Source organism: Acomys minous, assembly GCF_964271855.1.
Source record: "Acomys minous genome assembly, chromosome: 11".
Taxonomy (NCBI): domain Eukaryota; kingdom Metazoa; phylum Chordata; class Mammalia; order Rodentia; family Muridae; genus Acomys; species Acomys minous.
In genome coordinates, this window is record NC_140492.1 from 66985184 (window position 1) to 67001932 (window position 16749).

The following is a 16749-nucleotide window of genomic DNA, read 5'->3' on the forward strand; positions in this document are numbered from 1 at the left end:
TAGATGCCCTATGCTAGAGGTTCAAATTAGAGTAACACCCTATGTTCCTCCGAACCCAGGGATCTTTATCATTCTCTGGTTGTATTCATGAGTACAAGGCTAAGTCTGGAAGTGGAGGTGTCAGGCTATATATTGAGGCTTTGTTGGTGTTGTTTAAATGAGTTGTGCATCTCTATTGGGGGAAGAGGGAGATAGCAACTCAACACCCAGCTAGCTGACTCTTAGTACTGATGATTCCTGTACTCCAGGGTTCTGAGCCATGCAATTCCATTTCATATAGATGGCACTATTGCAGAGTAGAGGTAACCAACATGCCCAAACCTGGACTTGGCAAGCAGGAGGGAGCACAATCTCACCTTACTGGCATTCACGGTGCTTCCTGCAGATTACCTCCTTGCTTCTCCCCGATCTTCTGAGAAGCCCAAAGCTTGCTTGGTTTGTGCCCAGTTTGGTGCCCAGGCTCACCAGATTCTCCTGTAGTTTAATCAGTTCCTTCTCTTGGCATACCGCCAGGCCCGACTCAGAATTTTAAAGGTTGCACTTCCTTAAAGTGCAGCATTCGCCAACAGAACCTGCATCAATCAACTGATTCATTACGCCTGCACTGCTCACTGATGAGCGCCCGGTAATGAGCTCTGGCTTTGTCTCCTGTGAGGCTGGCCTTTCCCTCATCCACCTGAGAACCAGCTACTTAAGAGGAAGTGCACCGGATTACCTGGAATGTAGCGTGGCAGGGATAGCATCTGGTCGGGTCACCGGAGCCATCCAGAGGCGGCGGCGTTTGAAGCATCCCTCCAGATCTGGTAAGGCTGTTGAGTCTCGGTTTCAACGTCAGGATTTGGTGAATGCCCCCCGAAATTAAAGAATGACATAGTGATGAAGAGGTTTCCTGGCCCGATTCTTGCTTCTCTGGGCCTTTAGAAAGCCTCACACCCTTCCTTTTCTAGATTCCGGTGGTTTACCTCAGATTTCTCTTGAGTTCCTGGCCTGATGAAGGAGTACGGTACTCTAATCAACTATCCGCAGGGCAGCTGAATCTGTGTGGATCAAGAAAGGCTTGGAGCCTTTACAGGACTTACCTTGGCTTCAGACTAAACCCAAGTCAGGGAAGAGAGGCCCATCCCTGTGAGGATTGTACCTGAAAGGCCAGGCCCATGCTTGTCAAAGCACAGCAAGGTGTTAGGGCCTGGCTTGCTCTAGCGCTCTCTCGGGAACCACAAATGGGTGGTGACACCCAGGCTCATCGACTAGGGCTCATGTTCTTGCTCTGCCTGCTCCTGTCTGGGATTGCTGTGACCTACTCTGTTGGAAGAAAACTCTCTGGCGCTAAACTAACTTAAGCCTTGTTATCCACCAACCCTCCAAACAGTACCACTGTATCTTCTCTCGCCCTCTTTCTTTATCCCCAGCTCCGTCTGTCTTTTGTTTACAAGGCATGTTGAAGCAGGGACCCTAAATGTTTGGCGTGGTCACTAGAGAAGCCCACACGCAAGGGCTTTGAATCTGTTAGCCGAAAGGGGGAAGTGAAAGTGCCCATTTGGTTGAGCGGTGACATCAAAGAGACGCTTGTGCTCTGTGCTGTGCAGGGTGGTTGGGAGATTGGGATCCCAGAAGAAGATTAAGTAATGTAGCTTTCCAGGAAAAGAATGATGTTTTCTTTGCCCTCTCTTTATGTCCCAAACCATTCAGAAAGGTGAGTATTAGATACAAAGAGATTATATTTATTTCGAGGAGAAGCCCCAATGTCATAAAAAAAATCCATATGAAAATTATAAGGGATTCAAATGATTATATTCAAATGTTCTTCTGTTAACTCTCTTGATCTCTGAACAGTGGGATATAAAAGAATGAGTTTAGATATTTTCCCAATTTTTCAGAGAGGACACTAGGCAAGAAAGTGAAGTATCTGGTTTATAGATGACAGAAACAAACATCAAATATAGTACATATTTTACTAGGGATATTTTTAATCTAGACCAAGAGTAAGTCTGTAAATTCTACAGATGGGCCTAAGTATCAAGGGAGAGGCTTATTTTTCGAGACTGATGCACAAGCCTCTGATTACTTTTTAAGACTCGTAGCAAAACCCTGCAAACCCAAACCAGGACTTCTGACATTTCTTGGCTATTACTTGTCTTAGCTGAGTGGCCAGCTATGTTTTAGCTTGACTAGTAAGAAGCCTTTCTAGGATCAATGTACAGTTCTGGTATTTCCATGGTGACCTGGGGAGTGACCGTAGGCAAGTTCATCTCTGTTGCTAGCAAGAACGACAAGAGCTGATGTATGCGTAATCACACTTCTGTAGGCACAGGTTGAGACCGAGGAACAGTCAGAGTTCAGCATGCTATTATGGATACTGTAGGGCCTCTGTGAAAACATCTTAGATTAACATGCCCACCTGTGGGGAAAAGTTTCCACTTCCTATCAGTTAAGGCTGTGGTTAAATGACCATTTCTTCCATTTTCTCCTCTCTTGATTACTATCCCCACCACAAATGCAAACTTAAGAGAGACTGATGTGTGGCAGGACACAATTAGCTAGGAGTGTAAAGTCCTGGATCTCTGTGGCCTTGGACAAAAGGCTCAGCTTTGTGGTCAGTAGTCCCCAGATATCCAATGAGAACTGGACCACACAGTCTGGCACTGGATCGAAGCTCTCTGTTTCATCTACTTGCTCTTCCTCATATATAACTTTATAATTGTAGTGTGCCAGTACATTATCTTGAACTTCTTTAGTTAAAATTCATTGTATCTAAAATTGTGTGTGTGTGTGTGTAAATGTGCACATGTGACTGCAAGGGCCCATGGAGTCTAAAAGAGGATGTAAGATTTTCTGAAGCTGTAGTCACCAATGGTTTTAAGCTTCCCCAGTGTGTGTGCTGAGCACAGAACTAAAGTTCTCTGCAAGACAAGTGCTCATTCTTAACTGCTGAGCAGTCTCTTCACGCCCATGTTGAACTCTTTAGAGGCAAGAAATCCTAGGAAAAGTAAGAAGTCAATGAACAATAGATATTAACGAATAATTTGTTTTCTAAGTAACCATTTAATGTGCAAAATTAGAACACAAGGAAATGGAATTTAAAATTATACTTCTTACTGTCTTATAGTTCAAAGAATTCCATTATGAACATCTCAGTGAGTTTGTTTTCAGTGCTTTACACATGCATATGACATACACACACCTAATATATGCACTTACATATTTATATGCCGCATGTAATGTATCACACATGTATTTATTAATACTTGCTGCTGGATGTTTTAGGAGTTACTGCTGTGTGTCTGTAACTTCATGTCTCTTGTCTAAGATCTAACTCCCAAAATAAATTCTTAATTCTGTATTGTGGCTCTGCTTTCCTGTTTGAGAGTTCTGACTAGTACAGGAGCGAGTTTCGAAGCATTAAGATAGTATATTACAAAATAGCTCCAGGGTCAAAGAAAAAAAGCCTCCATTTGCTACTATATTTAACGTTCACCGCACATAGACTATACTCATCAGAGGCCATGCTAAGTGATTTGTAGGTATAATATTACTTAATCCTAACTCCCTGGAGGGAAGTGTATCATTGTCCTTGTTTTCAGATGAGGAAACTGGGGTTTAGGCAAGTTAGTTGGGCCAAAGTCACTAGCTAATGAGTGTCAAAATCACCACCCAAACACAGGCAGTTGGCTTCTAAAGTCCACACCATGGATTCAAGGTTTAAACCACTCATGAGCACACTGATGTGAAGGGTCCTACCCTACTGGGACCCTGGCAGGTCTTAAGGAGCTTGCTTATACTGTGGGTGTGCAACAGAGAGGCACCAGCTCTGCTGGAAAGAAGTCATGAATTCAAACAGGCCTAGAAAACCACCATGCCAACCATGTGTCCTTCAGTGTCTTAGTCCCTTTTCTATTGCTGTGAAGAGACATCATGATGAAGGCTACTTACAAAAGAAAGCATTTAGCTGGGGGCTGGCGTGCGGCTTCAGAGGCTTAGGCTAGGATCCTCATGGTGAGGAGCATGGAAGGAGGCAGGTAGGCATGGGGCTGGGGCAGAAGCTAAGAATTATTGCTGATCTGTAGGCAGGAGGCAGAGAGAGCAATTGACCATGGTGGTGCAGGATTTTGAAACTTCTACAGCCCACCCCCAGTGGCAACCTCCTCCCAACAAGTTTACACCTCCTAATCCTTCCTAAAGAGTTCCACCAACTAGGAACCAGACATTCAAATATATGAGCCCATGAGGGTCATTCTTATTCAAACCTTCACCCTGGGCATGTCAATTGTGGTGTCAATTGAGAGGGTAATGTGTGGAAGTGTGTGGCTTGTTTCTCCTGGAAGATTAAATCTGAATAATTCAAGTAGTGTCAATCTGATCAAAAGACATCCAAGTACCGACCTGGTGTTCAGTCATCAATGGAACACAGTTGCTATGGGATTTCGAGCAAGATTCTTGCAGGACTAGTCCCTCATCTTTTTGGATGATCACCTGGCTGAACTAGGTCAGCAGTTCTCAACACACAGGTGGCAACCTCTTTGGGGGGCGGGGGGAGATATCAAATGACCCTTTCACAGGGGTCACATATCAGATATCCGGCATGCCATATATTTACATTATTATTCATAACAGTAGCAAAATTATAGTTGTGAAGTAGCAATTAAAATTTTATGGTTGGGGGGGCGTCACCACCACACGAGCAACTGTATTAAAGGGTCACAGCATTAGGAAGGGTAAGAACCACTGGACTAGGTGATCTCTGTGAGACTTTATGGGATTCTATGTCTTCAGTTGATCTGGAGAGGATGGGCACGGCAGGTGTCCTTCCTTCTCCACCCATCTTAATGAAAGCCACTGAAGCCCTCAGGGAAGTGTGTTTGCACCTTGCATCCTCTATTCTGGGTGGGGAGCGGAGATGAAATCTAAGTCCTTAGAACTTTCTGAGGTGCTCAGAGTATCATGAAAGTTACAGTCATTTCCCAGAAGAAGAGGCGAGGCTGTTTGTTTTGGGGGTCCAGATGCTATTGCTTTTACTTCTAGGAATGGGGGAAGCCATGGCTTTATGGATTTTACAATAAGAGAGGTCTAGAGAGTCGTCTTGGTAGGAGTGAGGATTACTCTTGCAAAGGGCCCTAGTTTGATTCTCAGCAGCCACACTGAATGGCTCATAACTCTCTAAGCCCAGTTCCAAATTCTATGCTCTCTTTCTACTTCTATGAGCAACTACACTCATGTGCACACCAATCCCCCCCCAAATATACACATACATACACATAATTAAAAGTGAAAATAAAATCAGAATCTAAAAATCAGTTACAAATACTATGGCACGCACACATACACACAACAAACAAACAACTTGAAAATAACAACAACAACTTTACTCAACTAGAAAATAACAAATCCGAATAAATTCTTGAGTTCTTAAAGTCTATTATTCTATATTAGCCAGAAGATAAGATCCCTTAAGTCAGTGGTGCAGTTTGGGCAAATCTGTAGGTTCACTTAGGTGGATGATGCATGTACAGTGGATGGACAAAGAAAGCCAAGATTGCATAGACATTCCACACACAGCCTTACCCTATAGATGGGAAAAGAACAGTGAGACATCTTATTTTTAAAAAATTAGGGCACATGAAAAAAATTGTAGAGCACCTACTGTGTGTTCATAGTAGGAAATGGGAGGTATGGCACCTTAACTGGCCTCAGGAGAACATACGAAAATACACAGGCATATTTAATTTATAATTTCTGTAGTTAAGGAATACTTGTATTTGGAGGCATAGAAGGACAATTTTTCTTCCATGTGACTCACCCATTAAAAAGTGGTAGAGATAAGAAAGACTGAGTCATTGGGTGCACGGAACCGTTTCAGATTTCAAAGTCGAGCCACATAAAGGAAAGTTACACAGTGATGCAGACGCAGACTCAAAAAAACAAAAAACAAAAAACAAAAACAAAAACATTCCTTCCTGGGCCACCACTGCTTTTTGAAGGTACCATGAAAAGTTTTATAAAGAGGTCTTTACAAGGAAATAGAGACTTTCCTGAGGCCTAGGGGTGCAATTCAGTGGTAGGATGCTTGCCTGGTGTGCAGGAAGCCAGGCTTCAGTCCCCTGCACTGCAAAAAATAAAGGAAGGAAGGAAGGAAGGAAAGGAAGGAAAGAAGGAAGAAAAGCCTTAGAAGGTTGGGAGTCAGAAGCTTAGGCTTGGAACCTGAGTTCAGCTCCACCTCCATTGAAATCTTCCTCTCATCTACTTATTTGCCCTCTGATCTGGAAGCTACTACCTCAGGTTCCCAGTTTGTAAAATGTAGGTGCTACTTTCTGTGTCTCTGCTCAGAATGAAATGAGCCACTGTGTTATAAAGACATAGCAAAGTGAGTCTCCAGTTTAAGTGTTCTCAGGATTTCATCTCCCTCACTGCAGTCCTCTGCGGCCTCACACGGGGGGGGGGGGGGGGGGGGGGCAAAGCACACTCTGCTATCTCCCTCCTCACTTATCATCCTTGGGTGATCTAGAAGGAGGGGGGGGGGAACATTAGGCCAGTGTTTCTCAACCTGTGGGTCGTGACCCCCTTTGAGAATTGAATGACCTTCTCACAGAGGTCACCTAAGACCGTTGGGAGACACAAATGTTTATGTTATGGTTCATAACAGCAGAACAATCACAGTTATGAAGCATCAGTGAAAATACTTTTATGGTTGGGGGTCACCTCAATGTAAGGAACTGTATTAAAGGGCTGCAGCATCTGGAAGGCGGAGAACTACTGCATCAAATGAGTCTTTCCATCCCTCCCCTCCACTTCAAACAAAAGGCTGAAATAATGGTAGCATATGAAAGTTCAGTCGCTGTGCTTTTATGCATAGATACACCCACTGTGCCTTGCCACACTAAAGTTTCAATCTGTTACCTGCATGGTAGCCATTTCTTTTCCCTTCACAAAGGTGCAAAATGAGCATGCCCCCTAGAAAGAAATAATGATGTCTCTCATGTGGGGGAGACATTTTTTGAAGACATGACAGTATTTAGGGAAGAGGTCTTTCACTGGAAAGACCTACAGCCTCGATAAGTCACTTGCTAGTTTTTCACATTTCTGCCCCGTGCATTCTCTCTCTTCTCACACCCAAAGCTTTAGTTGTCTGTCTTTCTTATTGCCTTCTTCCAATGTTCTCTTTTCTGGGCTGAGATCACAGTTCTCCTAAGAGCTGCGGCGGCGGCGATAGAATCTGGAAGACAAAAGAACAAAACACAGAGTCCTCTGAACTGCGATCCCTTGACTGAACACGCACAAACAAATCGGATGACGCTTGGGAACCCAGCCCTTGCTGCCAGAGGCTGTTGGGCTGGCTGTGACTTTTCCCTCATCTCTTGATTGCCTTTCTCTTGACATTTGATGTACTTGCCACCCGACTATGACAGAGCCAGTTCTGTTCTCCCTGAAGGGTCTCACACTCTACCCTACGAAATGGTACTTCCTGAGCTGGACCTGATGTGACCACCAGGGCAGTACAGGATTTTGTCATTATTTCAGCAATAGACTGAGCCTGGGGCATTGCTGGCAGCCTTGTTCCTAGCCATTTCCAAACAGACACAAAGCCCAGGTTCAACTAATTCTAATAATGGAATTAAAATTTTGAAAACACCAAAGCCAGGTTTCATATTTAAATACTGACTTTCGCCACTCAGGAAAGGGCGGCCAAATTTAAGAGTGGCTGGAAGATTCTGGCAAAGATATCAATTGGGATTTTCCATTGTCAGAGGCACCATCTAACGAACTCAACAGGTGATGCTTTGCATTCTTAGGGTTCTGGGGTTCTTAGGGACAGAAACCTGAGCCTGAAAGTGAATACCAGCATGCCTCAGTGGGAATCACTAGCTTCTCAGAAAGGCGCCAGCCTTGAGCTCTTTACCCCTTTGAAAGGCAAGAGCATCTACCACACAAGGCTACTGTGGAGGTGAAGTTCGTACACTGTCTCTACATACCCTCTCCCTCTGACCTGCCTTTTGAAATTCTGCACTTCCTTCTTAAGGGCCCTAGAGTAATAACTGAGCTTAGGTTGCAGATTTCTGGAGGTCAAATCCCAGCTCTGCTGGCCAGAGCTTCATCCTTCTGTGTATCTGTTTCCAGTCTATAAGATAGCGATGACACCACCAATGCCACCACTCATTTTATAAGTCATTGGTACAATGACTGAATAAATCATAAATATAAAATGTCTTCATAACAGTCCATACTGGGTACTATGATTTTTTTTTAATTGGGCTAATTATTTCAAAGCTGGTTTTGCTCTGTTATTTCAAGGATTGTGCTTATTTTACTTTACTTCAACATTGTGCTCAAATCTCACACCTGCAAGAAAATCCCGTAGATCTTTCTCTCTAAAGCAGCCATGTGCTTATAGTCAGCTACTGTATCATTTGTTACTGATGGCTATGGTCACTATTTTTGTTTTTGATACCTCCCTCCTGCACCAGCCTGGGAACACAACGGACAAAGATCAACTCTTTAATCTCTCTATTCATGGTCAAAATGTGTTAAATAGTTGTTGACGGAAGGTATACAACTGTACACACATGGGCGTGCCTACACAGGCTGGAGCGTAGCACCCTTTGTTGCGTAGCTATATAGTTTTTAGAAAATATTTTATCGTTGAGATTATAATTCTATCATTTCTCCCTTCCCTTTCCTACCACCAAAACTTCCTATATACGCTTCCTTTCTCTTTTAAAATCATGCCTCTTTTTTTTCAATTACAAGTACACATATAGAGATGTATATACATAAATATTCTTGAATATAAATCAGTAGGATTGTATAAAGTTATTTGCGTGTATGTTTTCAGGGTTGAGAATTTGGTATTGGATAGCCAATTGATGTTCTCTTCACTGGGGAAGACATTTCTCCAGCATTTCTGTTGTCTGTCGTTCTTTGCAAGGCCTCCTGGCCTTCCCTCCACCCACACAAGCTCGTCTGTTGTTGTGTTTGTTCAGCTCATGTTTCGGCAGCCATGTTGGTGAGACTTGATGGGTATAACTTCTGACATTCCTAGGAAACACAATCTCACAGTGGATGCCCTGATCCTCTGGCTCTTACAATCTTTTCTGTCCCCTCTTTCAAAATGTTATGTGAGCCTTAGGTATAGGAGTGATTTGGTAGATGTATCCATTGAGGCAGGGCTCCAGAGTTTTGGATTTTAATTAGTTGTGGTTTTCTGTAAAGTTCTGCATCTGTTTCAAGGAGAAGTTCCTTCGTGAGAGGTGAGGACTAAACTCATCTGTGTATATAAGGACCAATACTTAGAGTATAGTTAGGGATTATTCTTGTTTAGTCAAGGGGCGATCACAGATTTCTCTTCCAACATCATGACTTCACCAGCCCTGATAGCTGGCTAGCTTTCCAGTACCAAGTATGATTTCCTTCTCGTTGAGTGGGTCTTAAATAGAATTAGAAAGCAGTTGGTTACTGCCAAGGTGTATTTGCCACTGCTGTACCTTCAGGAGTATTGGGCCATGCTGGTGGTGTGGAACCATAGCACAATTACGTTTTAAAGACTGAACATTGCAATCCTTTGTACTTACTGACACATAATAAACTCACAGTAAATGTGTTTACATGAAAAAAAAACCCAAAAAGGTAAACTAAGATATTACAAAAGGTTCAATGGAAGCTCCTATTCATTGGTTGCCTCTCTTATTCAAAACATGTAGGTAAACTTCTTAACCTGCTTAAGATTCCAAGGAAAAGAAGAAAAAAAGTCTTAATCTTTATATACTCGAATTCAAAAGGAAAGACAGCTTAATTACAAGGTAATGGTAATTGGACATGAGTGCCCCATAGTATGGACACATTGAGAATGCGCTTTAGGCTCAGGCATTATGCTAAAGTTTAGCATCATGGATCTCAGCCTTCCTAATGTTCTGACCCTTTGATACAGTTCCTCATGTTTTGGTGACCTTAACCCATACAGTTATTTTCATTGCTACTTCACAACTGTAATTAGCTACTGGTATGAATTGTAATATAAATATCTAATATGCAGGATATCTGATACATGGCCCCCATGAGAGGGTCATTTGACACACCCCCAAGAGGTCTCAACCCAATAGTTCAGAATATCAGATTGTACAGTTATTTCCCATCCCAGGTGACCATGCTTACTGTTCTGTTAAGTAAGACACCGGAAAGACAGTTTCTTCTTGACTTAAAAGAAGAGAAGTTAGTTCTGAGAGTGTGTTGCGGTTCTCACACCGTGGATGTGACTTTATATAAAGGGAAGGAAAGATGATGCTGTGAACCGCATCTACTGAGCTAAATCCAGACAGAAGGTTTGTCTGTCTCAGCATTCTGATGTCAATCCTTGGGAATACATTATGAAATGAAAAGAGTTCTCCCCAGGCCAATAGAGTTGTTCATTCTCATCAACCCATTTTCACCAGGGACTTCATTTGTTTGGTCCCAATTTCTCAATAATTGAGAAGTTTGTTTGTGTTTCCAAGGACCATTTCACCCTTATCATTTGGAAGGTTGGTTTTGTTTCACTGAGCCTGGAATTCACACTGTAACTCAGACTGACCTAGAATTCACTAGAATCTAGGGTAGCATTAAACTCATGACACCCTTCCTAGCTTTCTGAGGGCTGGTATTACAAGAGTAAGCCACCGTTTCTGGCTCAGTTTTTTTTTTGTTGTTGTTGTTGTTTTTTGTTTTAAACTTGTCTAGTACAAAAATCAATTCTTATTCCTACTATCAAAAATTGATGAATTCCAAATTCATATCTCCAAACTGGTATCATTTTTAAACTCAGGCCTTGAACATGTAATTTCCTCCCTTAGATCATCCACCTCAGAGACATCTTAAATGCCTCATGTTCAAAACTGAGTTTTGACTAATTGCCCCCCAAAAGAGTTTCTTTACCTTGTTTCTGAGAGAATCGAAACAGTCATTTAGCTGCCCAATCAAAAAGTTTGAGATTTATTTTTGCTAGCTCTACTTCCTTCTTGACTTTACCCCAGCTCAGTCTGATCTATTGCTAAATCATGTGGACTCTCACCTGGAAGTGTGTCTCAAGCCTTTTTATGCTTCCCCATCTACAAGGCGGCATCAGTTAGTCTGTGCTAGTTCATCTCAGCACCAGGTGGTCTACAATAGCCTTTTTAAAATTCTCTTCTGGCCCCTTACATCCCTGAAACAAGTGGGATGCTATGCCGGTTAGTTTTATTTGTTTGTTTCTCAACTTGTCACGAGCTGAGGGTCATTTGGTAACATGAAACCTCAATGGAGGGGGAAATACCTCCAGAAGATGAGCCTGTTAGGCAAGCCTGTGAGGAATTTTTTTGACTGATGATTGATGAGGAGTCATCATGTAGGTTGTGCCACCTTTGAATGGCTTGTCTTGAGTTGTTTAAGAAAGCAGGCGGAGAAAGACCCGAGGAGCAAGCCGGTAAGCAGCACTCCTCCGTGTCCCCCCCCCCCCCGCTTCAGTTCCTGCCCCCACGTTCCTGTCTTAAGTTCCTGCCTTGTCTTCCCCTGATGATGTAAATTATAAGCCAAATAAAGCCATTCCTCCCCAACTTGCTTTTGGCCACCGTGCTTTGTCACAGAATAGTAAGCGAATTAAGACAGGATTTGCTTAAGACAAAAGTCAGATCTTGCTACCATCTTGGTAAAAACCTTACGTGAAATCTTACTGTACTTATAATAACCTGTAAAATCCTAACTGTAGTCTGTGAAGAACCATATGGTCTACCTCCTGACCCTCTCGCTAGCTCACTTCCTACCATGCCAGCCCCTTTCAGCCATTTAAACATACCACGAACTTATACTCTGTAACATTTCACTCCTGTTTCCTTGGCCTGTACAAGTTCTTTCTCACTTTTGGCCTGGCTAACCCAGGCTTCTCCTTCAAATCTCATTTTAACGTTTACTTAACAGATACCCTTGCACACCTGGAGAAATTGTGCCCTTCCCTAGTTTCATGGCTCTACTTATCTCCTGTATCCCAGGTGTGACAATTTTGATAGGACAATCAGTTTGTGGATGCTTTATCTCCCCATGGAGAGCCTGAGCTTCTTCCCTCATGAGGCTGTGTTTTTTGTATTTGTGAACTCAAGCCCAGAGCTCAGTATATACTAGGCACATGCTTCAGGATTAACTTTTGTGCTGTGACTCTTATAGCTGCTTATTTAGTAAGGCTTGAAGATACGTATATGTGGCTTATCCTATGCTGAAAATGGAGGACCAACTTGGTAATCTACTGGGGAAATATAGCGGGATATGATCAATCTGTCCATCTGTTTCTGTTCTCATCTCTTCTCAGACTATCCCAGTTTCCAGTGTTGAGAATGCCATGGCTTGCCATGATGGTTCCTTTGCTATGATTCTCCTCGATCGTAGGCTCATTTGGGGTGGGAATAAGGGGCCCACAAGTATGGTTGGGTGAATGGTGTTGGGCATGGGATGATTGGAAAGGGGAAATATGGAACCATAGTGGGAGATAGCTGTCCTTTCCCAAATGGAAGGTTGTCCGGGATCCTAATTCTTGTCCTGGTTCACACATTTTCAGTTCCTAGGCCACATGCAACAATATTTTTGCCTCTTTAACTCTAGGAATCAAAAAGTAAATTGTATATTGATCATGGTACTCTGATGCCATGCTACAGCCTGTCATTTTTGCCCCTTTGGAGGTGTGGCCCATCCATTCTTATGCAATCTCCTGAGTTTTCTATTTCATTTAGGTACTTACTGTAGACTATACAATGTAGAGGATGGTCTTGACATAGAGGCACACATCTTTAATTTTAGAACTGAAGATGTAGAGGAAGGAAGGTTAGCTCTTCAAGGCCAGTCTAGGCTACATAGTGAGTTTGGGGTCAACCTTTAAGAGACAGGAATAGAGGAAAGGAGAGAGATTGGGGGAAAGGAGAAAGAGGAAGGGAGGCTTTAACATTTTTACTTTGTTGATTTAGTTTTGTTTTGTGTGAGTGTGGTGTATGTATATATGTTCATGTAGTATATGCACATGTGCATATGGTACATGTGTATATGCATGCATTTGGAAGCTAGAGATTGGTCTTTGATTGGCTTCCTTGACCTTCCTTGAATATTCCATTCCATATTTCCTGAGGCAGGGTCTCTCACTGAATCCAAAGTTCATCAACTCATGCAGGCTTGTTGGCCACTGAGCTCCAGCAATCTACCTGTCTTCAGCCATCCTCCATCAATGGGGTTACAGATCTACTCCACAGTGTCTGTCTTCTTTGTGGGTGCATAGTATCTGATTCTGGTCTTGATATTTGTGTCCCAAGTACTTTCTTTGGAGAGCCCCTTCTCTGGCCCTTAAGGTGGGCTTTAAAAAGTGTGTGTGTGTGTGTGTGTGTGTGTGTGTGTGTGTGTGTGTGTGTGTGCTAGGGCATGGGTATGTGTGCAGATGCATGGGAATAAGTGTACATGCACATAGGTGTGGAAACTGGGAGCAAACAATCAAGTCAATTGTCTTCTTTGAATGCTTTCTACCTTATATTTTGAGACAGGGTCTCTCATTGAACCCAGTTCTCATCAACTGGCCAGACTGGCTGGTCAGCATCTGAGGAGAGGCCCGACTCTCCCTGCCTGCCTGCTCTGTCCCCACATGTATACTAGGTTATAGACATACCCCACCATGCCAGGGTTCTTATGTAGTTGCTGGGGACCTGAACTTCGGTCTTCACATTTAAGCATCAGGCACCTTACTTTATCTTTATTCATCTCCGCAACCTTACAAGATGGCCTTTTTTTTTTTTTTTTGAGTAGTTATTTTACTTTATACTCTAACAAATGTCAGACTCTATTGTTGCCTTCTTCTGTTGGTGGGTTGACTCTCTCCCCTCAATACCAATGCTGGTATCTGTAATCCCTATGAAGATCCTCTTTTATTTACTGTAATGTCCTGGGGTTGGCTCTGTATTTGCTGCAGAGAGAAACAGGATAGATTCCAAGAATCTCTCACAGGATGCAGTTAGAGCAGGATTTTTCTATCATGTAGGGTTTTTTTTTTTTTGGTCGATAATTATTATTCTGCCTCATTATTTTGATAAGTCGTCCATCACTTCAATTGCTTGAGAGTTTCGTAAGCAGCTGCTTTGTCGGTCTTGAGACGCAAGCCTAATCAGTTGGAATTTTGCTGTACCTCTAAGAGTGAAGATGGCCTAACACAACTGCTGTTTTCCTATGTGGGTGGAGGAAAGGTGTGGGGAGGAGCTAAAGTAAAGGGGGGGGGGGCGCTGGTGAAAGGGGAAGAAGGTACCAGTAACAAGGATCTAACACTGGATTTCGGTTCCCACTACAGGAAAATGGTTCGTTTCCAATTCTGCATTTCAAGAACAAAAAGACTTTCTGATGATCTTTTTAAATTTTCTTTGGCTTGGTGTTTATCTTTAGCCCAAATGTATGTCTTCCAATACTTATAGGCTTAAATCATTTGAGGAAGTGAAATCATCATATTCAAGGATGGTTACAAAGTCAAGACAGGGCACTGGAAATACAGTTTTTCTAGAATGCAACAGCAGGTCTCAGAATGTGTTGCCAAATACGGGAACGCCTTTCCCTGACTATGACACTTTACTATCTGGTTAGTCATTCACCAACCACTCTGAACAATGGTTTTTTTTTTTTTTCTGGTTGCCTCTTCCTCCATTGCCCTTCATTCTCACGAGATGCGATTAGATTCTCCCTTCATGGAAATGACCACTTTAGAGAACAAGAAACCGAGACCCAGAGACCGTAGTCAACTGTGGAGTGTCTAGTCTTATCCTGGGTCCTGAGCCTTCACACCGAATTCTCTTTCGGTTCTGCCTTCTTCAGCGTAGTCAACGTTTTCTAAGTCAGCATTGTCTGTCAGACATAATGCTAAGAAAACTGAAATGAAATACCTCTGACCTTGAGGTTATATACGCCAGGACAGAGATCAAGGCATGGAGGCTGTTGGGTGCAGAGTGGAGGAAGCTGCATGGTTCTCTGTACATGAGATTAGAAAGAAGTCAGAGAGCCCAAAGAGCTACGTTGTTTTTTTTTTTTTAATGAAACACTGCATCCTTTGAATGTACCTTCCTAAATTATGGTCTTTTTAAATCTTTTTCTGTCTGTTTTGTTTTGAGTCTTTTGCTGAAATTTTAGTGCCAGTGCTTATAAATGGCAAGGTTAATCTGGACAATTTGAGAGCTGCTGGGCTTTCAGTTAATTGTAAAAATCTCACCTAGGCAATATGTATGTTCCAGTGTGTCTATGCCATCTGGATGTCGAATGCGCCCCCCCCCCCACACCATAGTCTCATACATTAAAGGCTGGGCTACGTGCTGGGACTGTTAGGAGAAGGTAAGCCATTCTAAGAGGTAGCTATACTTGGAGGTCTTTCTAGGTTATCAGCGGCATGATCTCTGTCTTTCAGCCTTCCATCCTTGAAACAAATGCACCACATTCTTCCATCATGATAAGCTGCCTTGCCATCGGGTCCAAAACAATAAACTAGACGGAGCCCTCTAAAGCACGGTGAGAATCAAATGTTTTCTATTTAAATCTCATTGCATCGGTATTTGTTATAGGCATGAGAAGTTGCCTTCTCTACTATCCAATTTGGTTTTGCCTGGCCAAGGAAGACAACTAGTGACAGCTCCTGACTGATGGGTCCACCTGAGGCAGGCTAGGTCTTGATGACTGGAATGCTGTGGAAACTTGTCTTGTTGCAGGGCTGGCACCTGGAGACAATACCTGTGGTCATGACCAAAGTTCTGGAATGCCCAGAGAGCTATGGTGAACTTGACCTCTGTTGACTGCACAAGGTGGTGCCCTGTTTCTGCTGTAAACAATGCTGGATTCTAGAGTCCAGGCTGTGGATGCTACTTGAAGTTGTGTGCATTGGAACAATGTGACGCTGGATGATCTATGTTTATGGTACAGCCTAGTAGATACAGCACACACATGCTGGACATGTGGCTCAGAATAGTAGGCTTTCCAAGAAGGCTGAAAGCATGAGAGCTATGATTAGTGGACATTCTTACCTGTGCTACCCTGGCCTGAAAGCTGAGCAAAAGTGGTGACGATGGAGAAAGCTGAGGCTGTGAGCTGTCGCATGGCCTCTTTTCCTGGATGGTACATTGAGGTGACTGGGCTATACTCAGGGTTCGTAAATACTACCTCAAACACCTCAAAGGGCTGATGTCACGAGGGAGCCAGTGCCTCATCCTGATCTTAGAGTTGTGTCCAGGAACAGCCTCTGAGAAGTCCCAGAGTTTTACTGGGCTCTGAATCAGGCGGGACAGCGCGAGGCAAGTTGTAGTGCAGGCGCCATCATTTGCATAACCAGCAGCATGTCTCCGCACCTTTCTGGATCTCTGCATCTGCAGCTGATGTCCAATGCCTGTGGTCAGAAGCCCATGTTACATTCATTTGGCACAGTGGCTACCTCACAAATGGTTAATAAAAAAATGAATTTGAGCAAGGAAGTAAATGTGTGAATAGAATGGATGAAAAATATGAGGAATCACATCTATAGTTTAAGAGGAGAGTCTCATCAGAAACATGGTCCTTGTTCTCAGTGTCTAGCTATTGGCACCTACCTCCATGCTCTTTTTTGAGAGCCAGTGTCTCTGATAATGGCATCATCTGCAAAGTTCTTAACAGCTCTGTGATTCTCAGATGATAAGACATGGGAACAATTTTTTTTCTAGCATTTTCTAGTTCAACATGTTGTCAAGAATCAAAATTAATCACCTACTGACCCAAGAGGGTCTTAGG

General features: G+C 43.0%; 1 protein-coding gene across 2 annotated transcripts in view; it reads left to right on the forward strand.

Moving 5' to 3' along the window:
* Positions 1-470: 470 nt before the first annotated feature.
* The window catches only part of BCL6 (BCL6 transcription repressor), a 51042-nt gene continuing 34763 nt past the window's right edge, over positions 471-16749 (forward strand). The window contains exons 1-2 of one of the 2 annotated variants that reach the window (XM_084800927.1): positions 471-803; positions 15404-15504. The gene's annotated coding sequence lies outside the window, so the exon portion shown is untranslated. The remainder of the gene's footprint in view (positions 804-15403; positions 15505-16749) is intronic. The other variant, XM_084800928.1, reaches the window with a different exon arrangement.